The following is a 15685-nucleotide window of genomic DNA, read 5'->3' as shown; positions in this document are numbered from 1 at the left end:
CTATTATTATGTGGGAGTCTAAGTCTCTTTATAAGTCTTGTATGTCTGCGTATTCCTGTATTGGGTGCGTATATATTTAGGATCTTTAGCTCTTCTTGTTGTTGCATTGATCCTTTTATCATTATATAATGTCCTTCTTTTGATCTTTGTTGCTTAATTGTAACTTCTGCTTTTTATTTATTTATTTTAGCTCTCTGTTTGGTTGGTAAATCTTTCTCCATCCCTTGTTTGGAGTCTCTGTGTATCCTCGAATGTGAGATGGGTCTGGATGCAGCATACTGATGGGTTTTAGTTTTTTATTCAAATTGCCTGTCTTTGGATTGGGGGATTTAGTCAATTTAAATTTAGAATTAATAATAATATATGTGAGTTTAATACTGCCATTAGCTGGCTATTTTGTCCATTAGTTGATGTAAATTCTTCATTATATTGATGCTCTTTTTGATAATTTTTTTAGAAAGGCTGATACTGTTTGTTCCTTTCTATGTATAGTGGTTCTTTCAGAAGCTCTTGTAAAGCAGGCCTGGTGGTGATGAAATCTCTGAGTGCTTGCTTATTCACAAAAAACTTTATTTTTCCTTCACTTGTGAAGCTTAGTTTGGCTGGATGTGAAATTCTGGGTTGAAAGTTCTTTTCTTTCAGGATGTTGAATATTGGTCCCCACTCTCTTCTGGCTTGTAGGGTTTCTGCTGAGAGATCTGCTGTAAGTCTGATAGGCTTCCCTTTGTGGGTAACCTGACCTTTCTCTCTGGCTGCCCTTAGTATTTTCTCCTTCATTTCAACCCTGGTGAATCTGACGATTATGTGCCTTGGAGTTGCTCTTCTTGAGGAATATCTCTGTGGTGTTCTCTGTATTACCTGGAGTTGAATATTATCCTGCCTTACTAGGCTGGGAAAATTTTCCTGAATAATATCCTGAAGCGTATTTTCCAGCTTGGATTCATTCTCTTCGTCACATTCAGGTACACCTATCAAGCGTAGATTAGGTCTTTTCACATAGTCCCATATTTCTTGGAGACTTTGCTCATTCCTTTTTATCCTTTTTTTCTCTAATCTTGACTTCTTGTTTTATTTCATTGAGTTGGTCTTCGACCTCTGATATCCTTTCTTCTGCTTGATCAATTCGGCTGTTAAAACTTGTGCATACTTCACGAAGTTCTCCTATTGTGTTTTTCAGCTCCATCAATTCACTTATATTCCTCTCTAAATTGTGTATTCTTGTTAACATTTCGTCAAATCTTTTTTTCAAAGTTCTTAGTTACTTTAGATTGGGTTAAAACAAGTTCTTTTAATTCACAGAAGTTTCTCATTATCCACATTTTGAAGCCTGCTTCTGTAATTGGAACACACTCGTTCTCCATCAAGCCTTGTTCCGTTGCTGATGAGGAACTGGGATCCCCTGCTGAGGGAGAGGCGTTCTGATCTTGGGTATTCTCAGCCTTTTTTGGCCGTTTTCCTCCCTTCATTATAAATTTATCCATCTGTGGTCTTTGTATTCACCGTCCTTGTAATTGGGTTTCTGAGTGGACGTCCAACTTACTGATTCTCAGCGCCGAAATCTGAGCAACCCACTGCACCGACTAAATCAGCGGCGTTAAGATTGATGGTGCAAGGCCGGGCGCGGTGGCTCAAGCCTGTAATCCCAGCACTTTGGGAGGCCGAGGCGGGTGGATCACGAGGTCGAGAGATCGAGACCATCCTGGTCAACATGGTGAAACCCCGTCTCTACTAAAAATACAAAAAAAAAAAAAAAAAAAAAAAAAGATTGATGGTGCTTTTCCGACTCTGCACCAAGAACCGACGCTCCGAGGCGCCTGCAAAACCGCCTCGCCGGTCACAAGAGTCGCGCTGGCGACCCGTGGGGCTCCTCCACTGGGAATCTCCTGGTGCGTGAGCAACAAGAATTCATGTGAAGGTGTGGCGTCCTCTCGTTCTTTGCATTTTCACTGGGAGCTACAATCCCGAGCTGCTAGTGATCAGCCATCTTGGACCTCTCCACAGATTTATTATCTTATAGTTCTGGAGGTCAGAACTTGGGTCTTATCAGGCTAAAATAATGGGTCAGCCTAAATTCCTATCTGGAGGAGCCATTTCTGGTCAAGGCATAATTCAGTACCTTGTGGTTTTAGGACTGAAATCCTCGTTTCCATGCTGGCTTCAGCTGAAGGCTGTTCTCAGCTTCTCGAGGGTACCACTCTCCTTGGCTTGTGGCCCCTTCCTCCACCTTCAAAGCCAGCAATAGGAGTTCCGGTGATTTCTCTCTCCCCTGTCTCTTTTTCAGGGTCATCTCTCTGACTCAGCTGAGGAAGGGTCTTTTAAAAACTCATGTGAGCCAGGCATGGTGTACATGCCTGTAATCCTAGCACTTTGGGAGGCCGAGGTGGGTGGATCACTTGAGGTCAGGAGTTCAAGACCAGCCTGGCCAACATGGTGAAACCCTGTCTTTACTAAAAATACAAAAGTTAGCAGGGTATGGTGGTGCATGCCTATAATCCCAGCTACTTCGAAGGCTGAAACAGGAGAACCGCTTGAACCCAGGAGGCGGAGGTTGCCGTGAGCCAAGATCACACCATCGCATGGGTGACAGAGCTAGATTATGTCTCAAAAAAAAAAAAAAAAAAAAAACCCTCAGATTTAGCTTAGGGGCATTTATATAATTCAGGATAATCTCCTTATATCAGGGTCCATACCCTTCGTCACATCCTAAAAGTCTCTTTTGTCACCTCAGGTAACAGACACTAGTTTCAGGCATTGGAGGCCTGGATTTTTTTTTTTTTTTTTTTTTTTTTTTTTTTTTTTTTGAGACACAGTCTCATTTGGTCACCCAGGCTGGAGTGCAGTGGCACAATTATGGCTGACTGCATCTTCAGCCTCCTGCTCAAACAACCCTCCTGCCTTAGCCTCTGCAGTAGCTGGGACTACGGGCACACACTTGATTTGCTTTTTGTATAGACAGAGCCTCATTCTGTTGCCCAGACTGGTCTTGAGGTCTTAGGCTCAAGCGATCCTCCTGTCTCAGCCTCCCAAATGTAAACCATTGTACCTGGCTGGACATTTTTTTTTTTTTTTGAGGTGGAGTCTCTCTGTCACCCAGGTTGGAGTGCAGCAGTGCGATCTCGGCTCACTACAACCTCTACCTCCCGGGTTCAAGCAGTTCTCCTGCTTCAGCCTCCCAAGTGGCTGGGATTACAGGCACCTGCCACCACACCTGGCTAATTTTTTTGTATTTTTAGTAGAGATGGGGTTTCACCATGTTGGCCAGGCTGGTTTTGAACTCTTGACCTCAAGTGATCCACCGACCTCAGCCTCCCAAAGTGCTAGGATTACAGGGGTGAGCCATGGTGCTCAGCCCCAGCTGGACATCTTTAGTCATTGTTCTGCCTACCAAAAATTATAAATTTGCAAATTCTCAAACCCTCTTAATGATCCAGAATCTTTATCATAATGTTTTTTCAGACAGAGTCTTGCTCTGTCGTCCAGGCTGGAGTGCAGTGGTGCAATCCCAGCTCACTGCAACCTCTACCTCCTAGGTTCAGGTGATTTTCCTGCCTCAACCTCCCGAGTAGCTGGGATTACAGGTGCTTGCCACCACACCTGGTTCAGTTTTGTGTTTTTTAGTAGAGACAGATTTTCACCATGTTGGTCTTGGAACTCCTGACCTCAGGTGATCCGCCTGCTTCGGCCTTCCAAAGTTCTGGGATTACAGGCGTGAGCCACCATGCCTGGCCCACAATTTTTTATAATAGCTGTATTGAGAGAAAACTTACCTACTATACAACCTACTCATTAAAAGTGTGCAATTCAGTGGTTTTTAGTATATTCAGAGTTTTGCAACCATCACTACAATCAAGTTTACAATATTTTTGTCACCCTGACAAGAAAGCCAGTACCCATTAGCAGTCACTCCCCATTCCCCCGACCCTCTAGGCCCTAGGCAATCACTAATTTATTTTCTGTCTCTGTGGATTTGCCTGTTCCAACGTTTCATATAAATGAATCATACAATGTGTGGCCATTTGTGGCTACGTATGTTATATATAGACACAGACATATACGTGTGTCTGTGTAATGTTTTCAGGGTTCGTTCATGTTGTATCTTGTATTAGCGTTTTTGTTTTGTTTCGAGACAGAGTCTAGCTCTGTCGCCCAGGCTGGAATGCAGTGGCCTGATCTTGGCTCACTGCAACCACTGCCTCCCTGGTTTAAGTGATTCTCATCCCTCAGCACCCAGAGTAGCTGGGATTACAGGCATGCGCCACCATGCCCAGTTAATTTTTGCATTTTTTATAGAGACTGGGTCTTATCATGCTTGCCAGGCTGGTCTTGAACTCCTGGCCTCAAGTGATCTGCCCTTCTCAGCCTCCTAAAGTGCTGGGATTATAGGCTGTGAGCCACTAATCCCAGCTACTCGGGAGGCTGAGGCAAGAGAATCACTTGAACCAGGGAGGTGGTGGTTGCAGTGAGACGAGATTGTGCTACTGCATTCCAGCCTGGGCGACAGAGTGAATGATTTCATTGCTAAATCATATTTAATTGAATGGATATACACCACATTTTGTTCATCCATTCATTGGTTGATGCACATTTGGGTTGTTTCTGCTTTTTACTTTTATGAATAATGTAGTTATGAACATGTGTATACATGTTTTTGTATAGATATATGTTTTCATTTTTCTTGGGTATACACCCATGAGTTAAAGAACTGGGTCAGCTGGTAATTCTTTTTTTTTTTTTTTTGAAACAGAGTCTTGCTCTGTCACCCAGGCTGGAGTGCAGTGGTGAGATTTCAGCTCACTGCAGCCTCCATCTCCTGGGTTCAAGCGATTCTCCTGCCTCTGAGTTGCTGACATGACAAGAGCCTGACACCATGCCTAGCTTTTTTTTTTTTTTTTTAGTAGTGGTGAGGTTTCACCACGTTGGCTAGGCTGGTCTCGAACTCCTGACCTCTGGTTATCCACCCACCTCAGCTTCCCAAAGTGCTGGGATTACAGGTGTGAGCCACTGCGCCCAGCCATCTATTGATTTTTGTTGCTTGTGCTTTTGGTGTCATAGTAAAGGCTTTGCCCAATCCAGTGTCATGGAGATTTATGGTTGCATTTTCTTATTCTAAGAGTTTAGTGGCTTTGGCACTTGCATTTAGGTTTCTGACCATCTTCGGTTAGTTTTTGTAAATGATGTGAGGTAGGGGTCCAACTTCCTTCTTTTGTACATGGCTATCTTACCGTCCATGGGAACAATCCAACAATGTGGGCTGTTCCATGGCACGCTCCAAGGGCCTGTGCTCATACAGACATGCAACGCCTTATGCCCTGAGTGCCTCCCTGGTCCAGAAGGCAGGCCCTGGATGACCAACGCCTGGCAAATAACAGGCCCTCAAAAACTGTCAAATGAACATGGTGAACGCTGGGGAGCCAGAGCCACCGAGTCCAGGTGCTGGAGTCCACTTTGCTCTGCAGAGGCTCCAAGGGACTCCAGCTTGGCCACAACCACTACGAGTGCTAGTACTGCCTGAGCTGGATCTCAGGGGGAAAAAGCCCCCAATGTAGTTTTGAGGCTGCCTGGGGGAAGGAGAGTCGAGGCAAGAGAAGAGAGGAGACTGGGAAGCAGCCGGCCTGGGTATGAACCATGACAGGGGACCTTGAGTAATGAAGAGGGAAGCTCCTATCCTCAAGGTCGACATTTCTTGCCTTAAGCTTTAAGAGGCAAAAGCAGGGAGAAGCTCTTGGCTGGCAGATAAAATGAGAAGATAAAAGTGCTGGCAGCCACCCCAGACATCTCTGCACCAGCAAAAGCTGCATCGTCTCCTTCAGGCCAAGCAGAGACAGCCTGGGGACAGCCAGGCGATGGATGAGCCTGGTGCCTGGGGGAAGGACAAGGGAGTCTCAGAGGGGAAATGTGCCGGTCAGCAGGACCTCACCAGACAGCCGCTGGCTTCCCGTTGGCTTTTCCAGGAAGCAGGCACTGTCTGCCTTTTCCCAGCCCCGACACTGCAGTGGCCTGGTCTGGGGCCAAGAGTTTGGAAGCCTCTGATGAGGCGGCAGTTCCCAAGTGGCTGCAGGGTCACAGCAGGAGACAACCCTGCATTGGTCCAGCCCTGGCACCTCTCTGCTATCCAGTCCTGAACGAGGTAAGGCACCCCTCATTCATGTACCTTAACACCATGCACCAGGCATGTGCCAGGCTCAGGGGGCACAGCAGTGAACCAGGCCCCTGCTCTTGGGGGGCTCACATTCTACTTCAAGTAGGCAGGCATGGCAGGCAGGGAGACAGACAATAATCAAGTGAATCATGACAGTGGCAGATGTCACAAAGCACACAAAACTGAGTGATGGAAGAGAATGTCAGACTGGGTCTTTAAGGGTGGCCTCTCCAAGAGGTGACATTTGACTGAGACTAGAGGGAAAGAGGCCAGTCATGCAAGAGCTGGAGGAAGAGCGTTCTGGGCAGAGGGAACGGCAGGTACAAAGGCCCTGGGGCAGGAACTGGCTTGGCGTCGCTGAAGAACGGAAAGGCGACCAGCACACAGAGCACTGAGCTCAGCACCCAGGAGCAGTGTTGCGGGGGCTGCATCCTGTGGGGCCTCATAGACCACAGTGGGAACTGTGGGGTTCACCCTTATTCGCAACAGAAGGTTCTAGGGAATTTTAAATAAGAGAGTGACATGATCAGTTTTTATTCTAGAAAAGTCCTTCTGGCCCCTGGGTCACAGGCCTAGAGGGGAAGCACATTGGTCTGGTGTGGAGGAACCTTGTAGCATAGTACCGTGGTGTTTTAAACTGATGGCTTTATAGGCCAGACGTGGTGGCTCACACCTGTAATCCCAGCACTTTGGGAGGTTGAGGCGGGCGGATCACTTGAGGTCAGGAGTTCGAAACCAGCCTGGTCAATGTGGTGAAACCCTGTCTCTACTAAAAATACAAAAATTAGACTGGGTGTGGTGGCTCACACCTATAATCCCAGCACTTTGGGAGGCCGAGGCGGGTGGGTCATTTGAGGTCAGGAGTTTGAGACCAGCCTGGCCAACATGGTGAAACCCCATCTCTACTAAAAATACAAAACTTAGTGGGGCATTGTGGCTCGCACCTGTAATCCCAGCTATGTGGGAGGCTAAGGCACGAGAATCACTGGAATCCAGGAGGCGGAGGTTTGCAGCGAGCTGAGATAGTGCCACTACACTCCAGCCTGGGTGACAGAGTGAGACCCTGTCTCACGAAAAGCCCCCAAAACACAAAAATCAGCTAGGCATGGTGGTATACACCTGTAATCCCAGCTACTGGCAAGGCTGAGGAAGAAGAATTGCTTGAACCTGGGAGGCAGAAGTTGCCATGAGCTGAGATGGTGCCACTGCACTCCAGCCTGGGCAACAGAGCAAGAATGGCAAAACTGTGTCTCCAAAAAAAAAGAAAAAAAGAAAAAGATGCATCCTGGGCTTTTGGCTCAAGCAGTTGACTCCTCCCATTCTTTATTTTTTATTTTTATTTTTCATTGTTATTTATTTACTTATTATTATTTCTGAAATGGAGTCTCGCCTTGTTGCCTAGGCTGGAGTGCAGTGGTGCGATCTTGGCTCACTGCAACCTCTGCCTCCCGGGTTCAAGCAGTTCTCGTGCCTCAGCCCCCAAGTAGCTGAGATTACAGGAGCCCACCACCATGCCCTGCCTTTTTTTTTTTTTTTTTTTTTTTGTATTTTTAGTAGAGATGGGGTTTTACCATCTTGGCCAGGTTGGTCTTGAACTCCTGACCTCAGGTAATCCACCCACCTTGGCCTCCCAAAGTCCTGGGATCACAGGCATGAGCCACCATGCCCGGCCTGTTGTTGTTATTTATTTTATGTTTCTTTGGCTTCTTCCAGTTCTTGAAGCATTTCTTGGGGGAGCTGGGAGACATGGCTATGGCCAGGCAGCTTCGAGTCTTATAGATGAGCCCAGCTTCAAGTGGAGCAAGGAGGCCAGCGGGGCAGCGGCATTAAGCTCGCTAAAGCATGAGTGTATCTTGCCTTAAATGACAGATATGTTGCAAAAAGTAATGCAGAGTGCAAAAATTCATATTCACCGTTTAGAAATACTATTTCTCCCATGTACTTAAATTATTATTTCAGCAATCATGATTTCCGGTTAGCTTTCCCTTATCCAAGCCCCAGGACATTGCCATGGTGAGGGTCTCTGCTGCTGTAGTCCAGGAATCGAATGCTTCAAGAAACAAATCTTATTTGTCTTAGAAGATCTCTTCGTAGGAATTTAAGACAAGCCTTTAAAAAATATAGACTCTTTTGACCATGGAAATCATTGCCTTTTAACATTTTTTGTTTTGTTAGATCTTTTTTCGGAGACAGAATCTTACTCTGTCACCCAGGCTGGAGTGCAGTGGTGCAATCTCAGCTCACTGCAACCTCCGCCTCCCGGGTTCAAGTGATTATTGTGTCTCAGCCTCGACAGTAGCTGGGATTACAGGCATGCACCACCATGCTCAGCTAATTTTTGTATTTTTAATAGAGACGGGGTTTCACTATGTTGGCCAGGCTGGTCTCGAACTCCTGGCCTCAAGTGATCCACCTGCCTCAGCCTCTCAAAGTGCTGGGATTACAGCATGCCCAGGCCTGTTTCGTTAGATCTCATTTCATTAAATTCAATTGTATGTAACAGTAAATAATTGTTAAATAACTGTTACAATTTTTTGTTTGTTTTTTTGAGACAATGCCTTTCTCTGTCACCCAGGCTAGAGTGCTGTGGCATGATCACAACTCATTGTAGCCTTGAACCTCCTGGCTCAGGTGATCCTCCCACATCAGCCTCTTTAGCAGCTTAGGAGTCAAGGCATGAACCACCATACCTAGCTACTTAAACAAAAATTTTTGTAGAGACAGAGTCTTACTATGTTGCCCAGGCTGGACTTAAACTCCTGGCCTCAAGTAATCCTCCTACCTTGGCTTCCCAAAGTGCTGGGATTAGAGGCATGCACCACTGCACCTAGCCTGTTAATGTTTTTAAAAATCAAGATTAAGAAAGCAGAGCACCAATATAAAACACAAAGTAGATGCTTAATGAAATATGTTTTTGTGATTTGCTTTGATGGCACAGCCTCCAGAAAAGGCAGAACTCGTGATGTTTTTATTAAGTCTATTGCAAAGCCACAAAAGAGCTCCCTGCCTAGAACATAACATTGACCCAGTGAAAGACTAAATGAACTAGGGGTATTACGGCACCTAAACGTAGTGCTCTTGAATTCGTGCTAATTAAGAGGCCACGCAGCACCTACTGCGTGGATGGAGCTGTTGATTGCTGGTGAGACATTTGATTGTGTGGTGGAGGGCAGGCGAGGAAGAACCTGTGGGGCTTTCTCTGACCAGCCTGCTTGGACATCGGAGCATCCCATCCCATCTACTGAAATTCACACGCAGGAAATGATCATATGACACCTACAAACATCATCGTTGCTGTTTTTCAGTCTTTTTTATGGGGAGTATCTCATCGACTAGAATGTAAACCTTTGTAGGCAAGATGTCTGGGGCTGTGATATCTTTTTTCTTTTCTTTTTTTTCTTTTTTTTTTTTTTTTTTTTAGAGATGGGGTCTTGCTATGTTGCCCAGGCTGGCCCCAAACTCCTAGACTCAAGCAGTTCTCCCACTTCAGCCTCCCATAGTGCTGGGATTGCAGATGTGAGCCACCACGCCAGGCCAGGCTACTGTATCTTATTCATAGACCCCTACCCAGCACCCAGCACCAGGCCCTCCTTCAACATGTTTGTTGGTTCGATGGATAAATTGATTAATATAGCGCAGTTTACACCTAGCCGATCTTTGTCAGATCAATGATTATTTTTTACATATGCAGAAAGTCACATGTGGTTATGTGTCAAAAGACGCCATCAAGAAAGTGAAAAGACAATCTGCAGACTGGGAGAAAATATTTGAAAATCATGTATCTCATAAATAATTAATAGAATATATAAAGAACGCCTACACCTGAACAGCAAAAAAACCAAACAACCCGATTCAAAAATTGGCAAAACACTTGAATAGACTTTTCCAAAGAAGATATACAAATGGCCAATAAGCACAGGAAAAGATGCTCAATATCATTAGTCACTAGCGAAATGCAAATCAGAACCACTAGGAGACAGCATTTCATACCACTAAGATGGCTATGATAAACAGCCACCCAGAAAGAAAATAACAAGTGTTGGCAAGGATGTAGAGGGAATGGAAACCTCACACACTGCAGATGGGATGGTAAAATCGTGCAACTGCTGTGGAAACAGTTTCACAGTTCCTTTGAAAGTTAAATAGCTGGGCGCGGTGGCTCAAGCCTGTAATCCCAGCACTTTGGGAGGCCGAGGCGGGTGGATCACAAGGTCGAGAGATCGAGACCAACCTGGTCAACATGGTGAAACCCCGTCTCTACTAAAAATACAAAAAATTAGCTGGGCATGGTGGCGTGTGCCTATAATCCCAGCTACTCAGGAGGCTGAGGCAGGAGAATTGCCTGAACCCAGGAGGCGGAGGTTGCGGTGAGCCGAGATCGCGCCATTGCACTCCAGCCTGGGTAACAGGAGCGAAACTCCATCTCAAAAAAAAAAAAAAAAAAAAAAAGAAAGAAAGTTAAATATACCCTGGGATCGGTGGCTCATGCCTGGAATCCCAGTATTTTGGGAGTTCGAGGCGGGTAGATTACTTGAGGTCAGGAGTTCAAGACCAGCTTGGCCAACATGGTGAAACCCCACCTCTACTAAAAATACAAAAATTAGCTGAGCGTGGTGGCGTGTGCCTGTAATCCCAGCTACTAGGGAGTCTGAGGCAGGAGAATTGCTCGAACCTGCGAGGCAGAGAGCACACCACTGCACCCCAGCCTTGGTGACAAAGCAAGACTCTGTCTCAAAAAAAAAAAAAAAAAGGTTAACTATACAATTGCTGTGTGATCCAACAATTTCAACCCTAGGAAGAATTGAAAGCATGGACTCAGATGCTTGTACATTAATGTTCATAGCAGCAATATTCACAATAGTCAAAAGGTGGAAGCAACCCAAATGTCTGTAAATGGATGAGGATAAACAAAAATCCATACAATGGACTATTACTCAGCCATGAAAAGGAACAAAATTCTGACACATGCTACAGCAGTGATGAAACTTGAAAACATGATGCTAAGTGAAAGAAGCCAGTCACTAAAAGACAAATATTGTGTGATTCCACTGATATGAGATACCTAAAATGGGCAAATTCATAGGGACAGACAGTAGAAGGGTAGCTGCCAGAGGGTTAGGGGGCAGGAAATGGGAGTTAGTGTTTAATGGGGACAAAATTTCTGTTTGGAAATGTGAAATGTTCTGGAGTTGGATGGTGGCAATGGTCACTTAACCATTGTGAAAACGAAGCAGGAGCGGCCGAGAGCAAACCTCTCGAACACTGAACTGGGAAGGAAGTGGCTTTTTGTTCAGCTGGGCGTCTCAGCAGACGCACGTCTCAAGAACTGAGCTCCCCGACTAGAAAATCCTGGCCTCTTTTAAAGGCTCAGCATCTTAGAGGGTACATGTGAGAGATCGTGATCGATAGAGTAAGCGAGGGGTACGTGACTTAGGTGGGATCTAACCCTGATCAAGCAAGAACAGCGCCTTCCAGAGAAGATTCCTCCATACCTTGCCTGAGATCTATAGACAGGATAGGAACTGGGGTGGGGGGTTTCATCTGGAACCTCCAGGTCTGGCTACTGGCACTGGTTTTGTCTCCTCCACTGACCTTGTGCCTTCTATTTTCAACTTTTACTTCTTTTGAAATGCAAGGCTAAGGAGAAGTGGTCTTAGAAGCTTAAGAGGAAGGGGTCTTCCTTCCTCAAAAACACCACCACTGACTGGGAGCGGTGGCTCACACCTGGAATCCCAGCACTTTGGGAGGTTGAGGTTGCTGGATCCCTTGAACTCAGGAGTTGGAGACCAACCTGGGCGATGTGGTAAAACCACATCTCTCCCAAAAATATGAAAATTAGCCAGATGTGGTGGCACATGCCTGTGATCCCAGCTACACTGGAGGCTGAAGGGGAGGTCCGTTGGAGCCTCGGAAGCTGATGCTGCAGTGAGCGGTGGTAGCACCACTCCAGCCTGGGAAACAGAGAGAGACCCTGTCTGAAAATAAAATAAAAATACAATAGTGCCACTGAATTATACACATGAAAGTGATCAAAATAGTAAATTTTATATTTGCATATTTTACTGTAATAAAAAAATTACTAAAAAGAAAAGGCGAGTCACCGTTGGGGCCATATTCCCTGAATGAGAAGCTGCTTGCCACTCTTTTAACCCCGGATCCTGTCTGGCTGTCCCGCCTCCTGGGATTAGGAGACCAGCCGCCAGCCAGCCCTCTGCATTTGTATGGGAAGGGTTAGACACAGGGGCCTTTTCATCATCGTGGCTGACACCTATCAGAGCTGGGACGGCAGCCAAGTCCACACGGCGAAAACAGGAGCCTCTACAAGGGCCCAGGTCTCGTCTCCATATCTGTATCCCTCTCAATGGCTCAACAACGCCTGCCCGTCTGCAATTTATTGTAAAGGATAATTATGTACCAGTTTAAGTCAGACACTTCACTTTCGTCACAAGTCCAGTATGGGAGAAGGTTACGGAACAGGTCAAGAATTCTGGTTCAGAGCTGGAAACGTTTTAGTTTCTCTGATTATTTTCTGAAAAGGAGATGAGGGAATTGGTTGGAGGATTGGGCTGGTATTGTTGACATCCATAATTGCTGGCCGTCAATGTCCTATTTGGCAAATGTCTTTAATTATCGGGTTCTGAGGACCACACATTGGTCCTGTGAAGTACACTTACAGGTTTGCTGTCAAATTCGTTGCAAGTACTGTCCATTGCATCATGTTATATCTTCTCTTTAAAAGTCCTTCATGAGAAATTTTTGTAGAATTTAGTGTCAGAAAAATATTTTTGCCCATAAAAGTATTTATTTTGTTCTTTCTGAGAATGAGAACCCTGTGTCAGACGTTTCTTCCTCCCCTTTGCCCTTGACCTCTGATTTTATGCTTCATTAAACATACCTATATGTTCTTTGTGGTAGAATTAATGCAGAAATAAATATATATTGATGAACTTAAAAAAAAATAACATTTAGGCTGGGCACATCTGTGGCTCATGCCTGTAATCCCACCACTTCAGGAGGCTGAGGCAGGTAGATCGCCTGAGCCCAGGAGTTCGAGACCAGCCTGGGCAACATGGAGAAACCCTGTCTCTACAGAAAATACAAAAATTAGCCAGGTGTGGTAACACATGCCTGTAGTCCCAGCTACTCAAGAGGCTGAGGTGAGAGGATCATTTGAGCCCAGGAAGTCGAGGCTACAGTGAGCTGAGGTCGTGCCACTGCACAGAGCAAGACCCTGTCTCAAAAAAAAGGAAAAAAAAAAAACATTTAAAATAAAAGGCTTACACTCTTTAAATGTTTTTTTTAAAAAAAAAAACATTTAAAATAAAAGGGCACAGTGGCTCATGCCTGTAATCCCAGCACTTTGGGAGGCCGAGGTGGGTGGATCACCTGAGGTCAGGAGTTTGAGACCAGCCTGGCCAACATGGTGAAACCCCATGTCTACCAAAAATACAAAAATTAGTCAGGTGTAGTGGCACACACCTCAGAAGTTTGAGGCAGGAGAATCACTTAAACCCAGGAGGCAGAGATTGCGGTGAGCCCAGATCATGCCATTGCACTCCAGCCTGGACGACAGAGCGAGACTCTGTCTCAAAAGATAATAATAATAAATAAAAATGAAAGGCATATGAAAAATTCAAATGTATGCCAAGGTCTGTTCCCAGAACCATCCAATCGAATAACATGCAAGTGTTGTTCTCCCATCTCTTCTAGAATTAAGCACCCCACGGATGAGGCCCCAAATAAGGGCATCTGTACTAACTTCCAGGACACTGGGTAACGTTAGGGTGAGGTTCCCAGGTACCTGAAACCCACATCACAAATAGAACACGAATGAGTGCGACAGTTAGAACTGGCTCCACACAGCAGGTATTTAGAAGGGAGGCAGGAAGTGTAGATGGAGCCCTAATGAATGCATGTGCTAACTATGCTTCCCTGAAATTGGGAGAAATTGACTCTGGCATATTTTTAAAGCTTTTGTGTGTAACTGGTACATTGAACAAGTGGGACTCATCGAGTGGAGAAGAAAACACTTCATCTTACTCGACCGCTGGTTCAAATCTGTTCGAATGCTCTTATTCATGCCTTGTATAAGAACTAAGACAGGCCCTTGACTTTCTGGCCTCTCTCTCCAATCAGGATCTAAAATGTGCAGTCTCAGGCCAGGCACAGTGGCCCACACCTGTAATCCCAGCACTTTGAGAGGACAAGGTGGGTGGATTACCTGAGGTCAGGAGTTCAAGACCAGCCTGGCACACATGCCGAAATCCTGTCTCCACTAAAAATACAAAAATTAACCAGGCATGGTAGGATGCGCTTATGATCCCAGCTATGCGGGAGGTTGAGGCATGTGAATTGCTTGAACCCACAGGTGGAGGTTGCAGTGAGTCGAGATCACACCACTGCCTTCCAACCTGGGCGACAGAGCAAAACTCTACAAATAAAATGTGCTGTCCCATTTAAGAGTCAAGACCCCAAAACGACAGCTTCTTCCCACCCCCAACTGTTGGTGGGGAGGTGGCTGGCCGTGGGATACTGTTTTCCCCCAGGGCACCCTTTTGCTTGCTAGCTGCACTTTCTGGCTTCCCAGGCTTATGGTGGGGAAGGAAGAAGACTCGGAGAGAATAGTGCGGTTGTAACCGGACAGGTAGGTCGAAGGTGGCCTCACTATCCCCTGGGTTTGATAGGAATTTAAACTTGACACATGGGAGCTCTTTTAGGATCTTTCTTTCTTTCTTCTTCTTCTTTTTTTTTTTTTGAGACGGAGTTTCGCTCTTGTTACCCAGGCTGGAGTGCAATGGCGAGATCTCGGCTCACCGCAACCTCCGCCTCCTGGGTTCAGGCAATTCTCCTGCCTCAGCCTCCTGAGTAGCTGGGATTACAGGCACGTGCCACCATGCCCAGCTAATTTTTTGTATTTTTAGTAGAGACGGGGTTTCACCATGTTGACCAGGATGGTCTCGATCTCTCGACCTCGTGATCCACCCGCCTCGGCCTCCCAAAGTGCTGGGATTACAGGCGTGAGCCACCGCACCCGGCTCTTTCTTCCTTTTTTTTTTTGATGAAGTTTCACTCTGTTGCCCAGGCTGGAGTCCGGTGGCTCGATCTCGGCTCACAAGGACCTCAACCTTCCGGGTTTAAGAGATTCTCCTGCCTTTGCCCCAGCTAGTGGCTGGGATTACCGGTGTGCGCTACAGTGCTTGGATAACTTTTGTGCTTTTAGTAGAGACAGGGTTTCACCTTGTTGACCAGGCCGGTCTTGAACTCCTGACTTCAGGTGATCTACCTGCCTTGGCCTCCCAAAGCGCTGGGATTACAGGAGTGAGCCACCGCGCCCGGCCTCTTTCTTTTGTTCTTTCTCTTTCTCTCTTTCTTGTTCTTTCTTTCTCTCTCTCTCTCTCTCTCTCTCTTTCCTTTTTCCTTCCTTTCTTCTTTTCTTTTCTGGTTGAGATCGTTTCACTCTGTTGCCCAGGTTGGAGTGCAGTGGCATGATCACTGCAACCTCTGCCTCTCGGGTTCAAGTAATTCTCCTTCCTCAGCCTCTGGAGT

The sequence above is a fragment of the Saimiri boliviensis genome, chromosome 11 (genome assembly GCF_048565385.1).
Source record: "Saimiri boliviensis isolate mSaiBol1 chromosome 11, mSaiBol1.pri, whole genome shotgun sequence".
In the NCBI taxonomy this organism is placed as follows: Eukaryota; Metazoa; Chordata; class Mammalia; order Primates; family Cebidae; genus Saimiri; species Saimiri boliviensis.
Note: the sequence above shows the minus strand (reverse complement) of the source record.